Raw genomic sequence first — 8,088 nt, 5'->3', positions numbered from 1 at the left:
TTGTGTGCTTTCAATAGTTCTACACTGTTAACGCTTGATAATCAAGAGTAAATTAATAAGGCTAATATTTTTAAATGTATACTTTAATTAAGGTACAAAGTATATAAATAATCAGGTAAGCTTATAGAGAAGCTGACCAAGATACATAAACTAGGAGATATGTGTCCATCTAAATTTTCTATACTCCATCTCTTTTTTTCTTTTTACAGGATATTTATTAAAGTTGTTTAATATACAATTTTTCATTTGTCATTCTGGAAGTCCTTTTTTAGAAAAACTCTTCTTTGTCTAATGACAAACAGCAGCCACATTGTCAGTGATTATTCTGGACCTCCATGTTGGATAAAGTCAATTTCTTCTTGAGACACAAGTTTCCTTCTGTATTTCTGAGGTAAAGATTTTATTATCTCTGCAGTGTCTGGTGGACCCTGATGCATCAGTCAGTCTGGCGATTTACTTCCCTTAGAATGCTGTGAAATTGAGGAAGTATGAGATGGCAGTCCTGCTGATCTTAGAACCTCTGATACATTTGGCTTAGAATCGTCTCTTCTGTCAGGGAAACGTATTAATGGAGTATGTGGCTTGACTACCTAAACGACCCTGCTGGCAGACGCCATCTTGCTGCCCATCATGATCCCCGAGAAGGGGCAGCTTCCCAGGATTAAATTTTTATGAAATCATCCAAACTTCTACATGCATGAATGTATATAATTATGTATTTTATATTCATATACAATTTTATGCATTATTGTGAAGTCATGGAGACACTTTGAAGAGGGCCTACATTTTTAGACAGGAAGAAGGACTGATACATGAGGAGAGATGAGAATAAGATTAGACACATTTACATTTTTTAAAAAACCTTAATAATATAACCAAATTTATTTGTTTTTGTTACAATGAATAAACAGATGTGTAAACTTAAGGTGAACAATAGAAAGTGAAAACATTAAAGACTTAAAGGAAAGAAGACTAAAAATTAGACAAAAGGAAATTTATAGGCCAAGTTTGACCACAGACATTTTTAAAATATTAGCATACCAAACTCAAACATTTACTTTAAAAAATATGTCATAACTCTATCAGGTGTTCCAAAGAATAAAATGATGCTAAACATTTATAAACAAATTTATAGATGTAACTTTCCATATTTGGATATTAAAGAAATAAACAATCTATTAGCTCAAAATATATTAAAAACATTTGATTAACTTCAAAGCTCATTAATAATAACTACTGCTAGCTAACTAATAATAAATGGGAACCCCCTTAGCCTGAATCATCCACACAAGTTATCACTGCTAACAGAGATATCAGAAATACTCTTCTGAAAACCAGCAGTACATCAAGGATGCACAGTATGACTGCTACTATTCAATATTATTTTAAAGGTCATATCCCAAGTGGTAAGACAAGACAAATAATGGGAAGAAATGGTCATTATTCAAAATGACAGAACTGTCAATATGTAAAGGCTAATATCCAAAAGCAAGCTATAATTAAAAAAGAGAAGAAAGATTTTTCCTGACATAAAACTTATGTCAAAATATATACCTTTGAGATAGCTATAGGAGGTTGTTTACTGCTTTGCTATGATAGAGTCATAACTTCAGGAAGACAATAAAGCTTCACAGGTCATTATAATCTGGAATGTCTCTGTCTTTTCTAGTTTATCTAGGACATGGGGCAGCCACAACTGCCATTGTTACATAAATGGCATTACATAAGCAGAACATGACTCAGGTTTGAATTTAGTAACAAGGAACAGAGGCAGGATAATAGAGGCAAGGAGGAAGTTGCTACAGAAACAGAAAAGAGAGGACCCCAAAAGTTATGTGGATCTTGTTTGAGGAAAAAGATGAGTGGGGGACATATCTGATCTGAGATACCTATAGGATCAGCAGGCCAAGATCTTTAGACCTGCATCCCTGCAAAAGGGGAATCTACCATTTTTTAGGGTAAGAAAAGAGGGTTGTCTTCTCCTATTTCCAAATTCCACTGGATTAAAATCTCTCTATGCTCCTTTAGATTAACCAAAAATAAGTGCAATTTTCATACTATTTAAGTTTACCCAAGTCTTTTAATATATTTATAAAAATATTATTTTCATGATCAAATCAGTTTTATTTTTATAACTAAAACATTTATCTACTAGTTCCAATGAAACTGTACTTATAGTTCTGCTACCTCTCATCTGAAATACTCAATATGTTTATTTGAATAACTAATAAATATATAGAGAGGACTCTACTTTTTTCTAACCTTGATTTTATTTTCCACCTGAATATTCTTATTCTTCTCCCTCTTTTATGGCAAATATTACTGTTTTATATGATCTTATGTGTATTTATTAAAAAGCAGAGACATTACTTTACCAACAAAGGTCCATCTGGTCAAGGCTATGGTTTTTCCAGTAGTCATGTATGGATGTGAGGGTTGGACTGTGAAGAAAGCTGAGCACCGAAAAATTGATGCTTTTGAAGTGTGGTGTTGGAGAAGACTCTTGAGAGTCCCTTGGACTGCAAGGAGATCCAACCAGTCCATCCTGAAGGAGATCAGTCCTGGGTGTTCATTGGAAGGACTGATGCTGAAGCTGAAACTCCAGTACTTTGGCCACCTCATGTGAAGAATTGCCTCATTGGAAAAGACCCTGATGCTGGGAGGGACTGGGGGCAGGAGGAGAAGGGGATGACAGAGGATGAGATGGCTGGATGGCATCACTGATTTGATGGGCATGAGTTTGAGTAAACTCCGGGAGTTGATGATGGACAGGGAGGCCTGGCATGCTGCGATTCATGGGGTCGCAGAGAGTCGGACACGACTGAGCAACTGAACTGAACTGAACTGATGTGTATTTAATCTACTTTTCAACCTACTTTATATTTATATAGAAGAAAATAATTGGCCTCTTCCATCTTTATTTATTACTTTTTCTTGGATATTCATTTAAGACACTGAGATACATCATAGATTTTTCCATAGCAAATTCTACTTTCTTATATTATTTTCTTGGATCAAGATAACTTGCCACCAATACACTTATCCAAATTTATCCTTTTAAATAACATGTATTTTCCTAGCTCATCTTGAATGCTTTTATCACAGCAATAACTCTGCATTATCTTATGGTATTTAAAATGACTTGATATGTATAACTGGTATACAAGATATATTTCAATGTCCAAAGAATCAGTATTCATTAAAGTGTGGATACTAAAATCTCTGTAAATTGTTATTCTCTTTCTTAATTTTAAGATTATAAAATACTGTAGTCTCAATAGGAAAGAATTCAGCATGACAATTATTCTACTTCTATTTTAATACTGAGTAATTTATTTTTCTCTGTCAGGTAGAACATATTTACATAACTGGATCAAAATTAGAACAAGATTAATACTATGCTCTATCTGTGTTCATATCCTAATTGCACATTCTAAAAATTCAATTTCCATTTGCAGTTGGTTTGAAAAAATAAAACTCTTCCTGCCACTTGGATGATTGAATCCTTCAGTGATTACAGTTAGAATGCCTTTCATATATTTACTCTCCAGCTCACGATGATCCCTTTTTGGAGGGAACTGCCCTCTGATCCACAGGCACGAGAGCCCAGGAGTCAGGCCACCTAAACTTTGGTTCCATGCCCAAGTTTCCATACAAGCTCTCCTATTTAAGTGTTGTATGAACTTGAACAATGATCTTAGTTTCAGTGAGTCTTAGTTTCCTTTTTCCAAATAGAAGATGATAATTATAATACTTCCTCATTGAATTGCCGAGTGGATTAAATAATAAATATAACACTAATTCTCCAATGTAACTAAGTAATATTAATACAAGTACCACTTTGTAAGAGAGTATCTGACATATGATTATTATTTTATATAAATCCATGATCCTTTTCCCCTTCTTCTTCCCAGAATGGAATGAATCTGACCAGGGATGATACCTATCTCACGCTGAGGTCGCAGATGATCTCCTGGGAATATGGACTTAATACTGAGAGATCTGGTTAGTTTCTGTTAATAAGTTGAATTGGAACAAGTGAACCTAGAAGCTGAGGTTATGGCTATGCTCAGCTTTGTTACTATTGTTGAGGCTCAGCTGTAGCTATTTGCTGACTTCAAGTTTTAGGGAAAACTTAGGGCTTCTTATATTCACTGTTTACATTTCTCCTTCACTTGATTTTTCTTTCAACAAAACAGACTTTAGTAATACAGTAAGGTTACATCTCTTGATTGTAAAGAAGATTTTCAATATTCTCAGAATGTTAAGGTGACTGGGTTGATCCATTCAACATCTGTTCTGCTATCAACATAATTTTAGTTTTGAACTGTGGGCAGCAGAGAAGAAAATCAGATAGAATGCTGAGCTGTGCACTCGAGGCAGACCCACCTCAAAGTGACCTCCATCCTGAACACATCCTTAAATACAGGCACAGAATGGCTTCTCTTTGACTTAAAACAGTGGATCTCAGATATTTAGCTATTTTGTCCATTAAAATAAAGAGATCGATTCTACCCCAGATGTTCTCATGTCACCATCTGTATCACCATCTTTGCATAAAATAATTATGCTCACATCAAAAGAATTAGGAAAGATCTTTACCTTAGAATTACTTCAAGTCCTTTCAATGAAATATTTAACTTTATGAAAAATTTCTCTACATTTTCCTTTTTTTCCTTATTTCATTATCAGTTGGTGCCAAAGCCCTGGTCTGATGGTAATTTTCATTCTGCACTTTTACTACTTGCCAGTTCAAAGCATTATATTTATTATGTATCTTTCTCTCTCATCCACTAAGTGTTATTCTCCTGAGGGGGAAAAAATTGTTGCTCTTATTTATTGTTATAATCCCCATCATACCCAGGCAGCCCCTTGTACATGTCTGATATAGTCAGTACTCAGTAATAAGTTGCTAAAGATTGTGCCATGCATGTGATCCAGGAGAAGCTGATTTAAAAAAAAATAGTGCATGGTTGAGTGAGAATAAAATTTGGGCAAACCAAGACTTTTTTACCTAAAATGTCCCAATCTTTACTGTAGAGACTACCACTTAGCTACACACTTAAAACAAAGTCTCATTTCACCAATTATCTTTGCTTTATGGATGCAGTGATTACCTAGGGGATATCTTGAGGGCCATCCCTAATTACTTAGTTTTTCCTTTTTAAAGGCATTCTTATTTTTCTAGTTTAAACAATTTCAACAGCTCTGGGGTAGACAATAATAACTGTCTTAGAAATAAATTATAGGCTAAAGGCATTGTCGAGCCATTTGCATTTAAGACTCATTTACTGAAATTATCAGGCTGGGTTATAACAGATTGTGTCTGAGGCACCTGCTGCTTAAGACTTTCAAAAGCTATTTTGACTTAGAAATGATTTCTAACATAACAGGAATCTTTTACTACTAACAATGTGAACTGAGGATAAACTTACTAGTTCTGTTAACCTGTTATCAAAGATAAGGTTCTTGTACCTAAGACTTTTGTTGTTGTTCAGTCGTTCACTCAAGTCCAACTCTTTGCAACCCCATGGACTGCAGGAAGCCAGGCTTCTCTGTACTTCACCATCTTCCGGAGTTTGCTCAAATTCAGTGTCCATTGAATTGGTGATGTCATCCAACCATCTCATCCTCGGTCATCCCCTTCTCCTCCTGCCTTCAACTTTCCTAGCCTCAGTATCTTTTCCAATGAGTCAGCTCTTTGCATCAGATGGCCAAACTATTGGAGTTTCAGCATCAGTCCTTCCAATGAATATTCAGGGTTGATTTCCTTTAGGATTGATTGGTTTGATTTCCTTGCTGTCCAAGGGACTCTCAAAAGTTTTCTCTAGCACCACAGTTCAAAAGCATCAATTCTTAGGCACTCAACCTTCTTTATGGTCCAACTGTCACATCTGTACATGATTACTGGAAAATCCTTAGCTTTGACTACATGGAGTGAGGTATTTAACGCAGCAGAAAGAACCACATACTTTTGCCTTCCTGCAGAAGGGACAGTATATGACAGAAAGGTGGAGTTCTGCTCCTACCACTCCTAATTCCCAAACTGGGCAACTCTCTGGTTTGACAAAGAATTAGTCTTAGGAGCTGCAGTTCTTCATGCAGCTGACCTCTGAGGCTGTCATAAACTGAGAGACAGCCTTGTTCTTTTCTGGGCAAGCAGAGACCCTTATCAAAAGTCATAGTTTTTACATGCTTTGAACACACACTCCAATTCTATCTCCAACACCTTAAATGTTTCCCACAGGCATATATTTCAAGCAACAGATCCAACACAGGTAGTCTTGCACCAGCTCCAAAGAAATACTCTCACATAATGAAATCAATTGAATTAATCTCACTTGACCACTCAATTACCACCAATACACATGTTAAATCATCACTTCAAGGTAATTTGTTTTATAATTACTTGGCATAGTAAAAATTAATCACTTGAAAACATTACAAAGTAGGTTTCATTTTTTGCCTGACAGAAAAAGTGTTTTGCAAGCATATCTCCCACTGCCAACCCAGCCCCACTGAGCATACTTACTATGGTCTAGTATACAAATATTCCATTGCCTGGGTTCCCTCAGCTCTGTGTTTTCTTAAGTCTTCATTAATTCACTTCATTGGTTAACTCTTCAAATAGCAAACCCCTATTCATCATTCTGCCCTCAGCCTTAAAGGTGTTTCTTTGGAGAAAATTTCCACAATTCTAAGGTTAGGTTAAGTACTTCAGTTATGTGAAAATGCTCTCATTTTAATTACAAAATAACTTATTTGTTTGCTGCTTCTGTCACAATATTAAAACTTCATGTGACTAGGGGCTTTGCCCCTGCTACTTTTAGCTCAACAACTTCCACAGAGGTAGTGGCAGGAGCCCCATTCACTTCTGTAAAATGACATCTAGAATATCGTGACAGCAATGAAACTTCCAGGCTCATCCTTAAAGAACAGTAGTAGCTATGTCAGACTTTATGATTATCATTGTGGAGCAATGAAAAAGATGGTAGTAAGCCAAATTTCCCTGGGCAACTCATCATTAAATCAAAGGTTTGTAGATTCCTCTCTGGACAGGCACACATGCTATTCAACTGGGAAACAACAGCAAATCTTAATAAATTCTCAACTGTGGAAATAAACATATGCATTCCTAGCGAATTTTGGAAATATCTGAAGAGGAAGAATCTTTCCAAGTCTATGTGTTCCTATAAGTCTAATAGATGGTAGCAGTGAGCATAGAACTTTAGGGAAATCCAGGTAAAGGTGACCTTATTCAGTATATTTGTCTGCTAGGATTGCCATAACAAAATATCACAGTCACAGGCTGAGTATATGAAACAACACAAATTTACTTTTCTCATATTTTTGGATTCTGGAAGTCCAAGATCAAGGTGTGAAAAGAGTAGGTTTCTCCTGAGCCCTTTCTCCTGGCTTCCAGATGGCCAGCTTCTCACTGAGTGCTCACATGACCATTTCTCTGAGCATGTGCACTCCTGATGTCTCTTCCTCTTAGATGGATACTAATCGTATTGAATTAAGGTGTCTTAAGACATCAAGACATCATTTCATCTTAATTAATTCCTTATAGGCTCAATTTCCAAATATAGTCACAGTGAGGGGCTAGGGATTCTTCTAAACATGAGTTTAGGAGAGACACAATCCAGTCTATAGTATCTAATAAATCTCATGATTCTTGGATATCATAGGTATCTGCCCTGTCAAAGGAATAATCTTTAATGGTGCTGTATTTTGTCATGTATGAAATAAATCATACAAAGATTATTAGATAATATATATTTATGCATATAATGATCATTATACTTATGATTCTGAAAAGAATTTAAAGTTTGCATTTTGCTGTTAAGATTACATGGTCAAGAGATGGAATCAAGATGGTGAGACAGCGTGAAAAGATGCTCAATGTCACTAATTATTAGAGAAATGCAAATCAAAACTATAATGACTAGAATGGTCAGGATGGTCATCATCAAAAAGTTTATAAACAATAAATACTGAATAGGTTGTGGAGAAAAAGGAATCCTCCTACACTGTTGGTGGGATAACCAACAGTGTGTGTAAACTAGCACAACTACTAGGGAGAAC

General features: G+C 35.7%; 1 pseudogene; it reads right to left on the bottom strand.

Annotated features, from left to right (window-relative positions):
• Positions 1-320: 320 nt before the first annotated feature.
• On the bottom strand, positions 321-632 carry LOC122688417 (annotated as a pseudogene).
• Between the last annotated feature and the right edge of the window lie 7,456 nt (positions 633-8,088).

This window comes from Cervus elaphus, chromosome 33 (genome assembly GCF_910594005.1).
Source record: "Cervus elaphus chromosome 33, mCerEla1.1, whole genome shotgun sequence".
NCBI lineage: Eukaryota > Metazoa > Chordata > Mammalia > Artiodactyla > Cervidae > Cervus > Cervus elaphus.
Note: the sequence above shows the minus strand (reverse complement) of the source record. Positions and strands in the feature narration are given on the sequence as shown.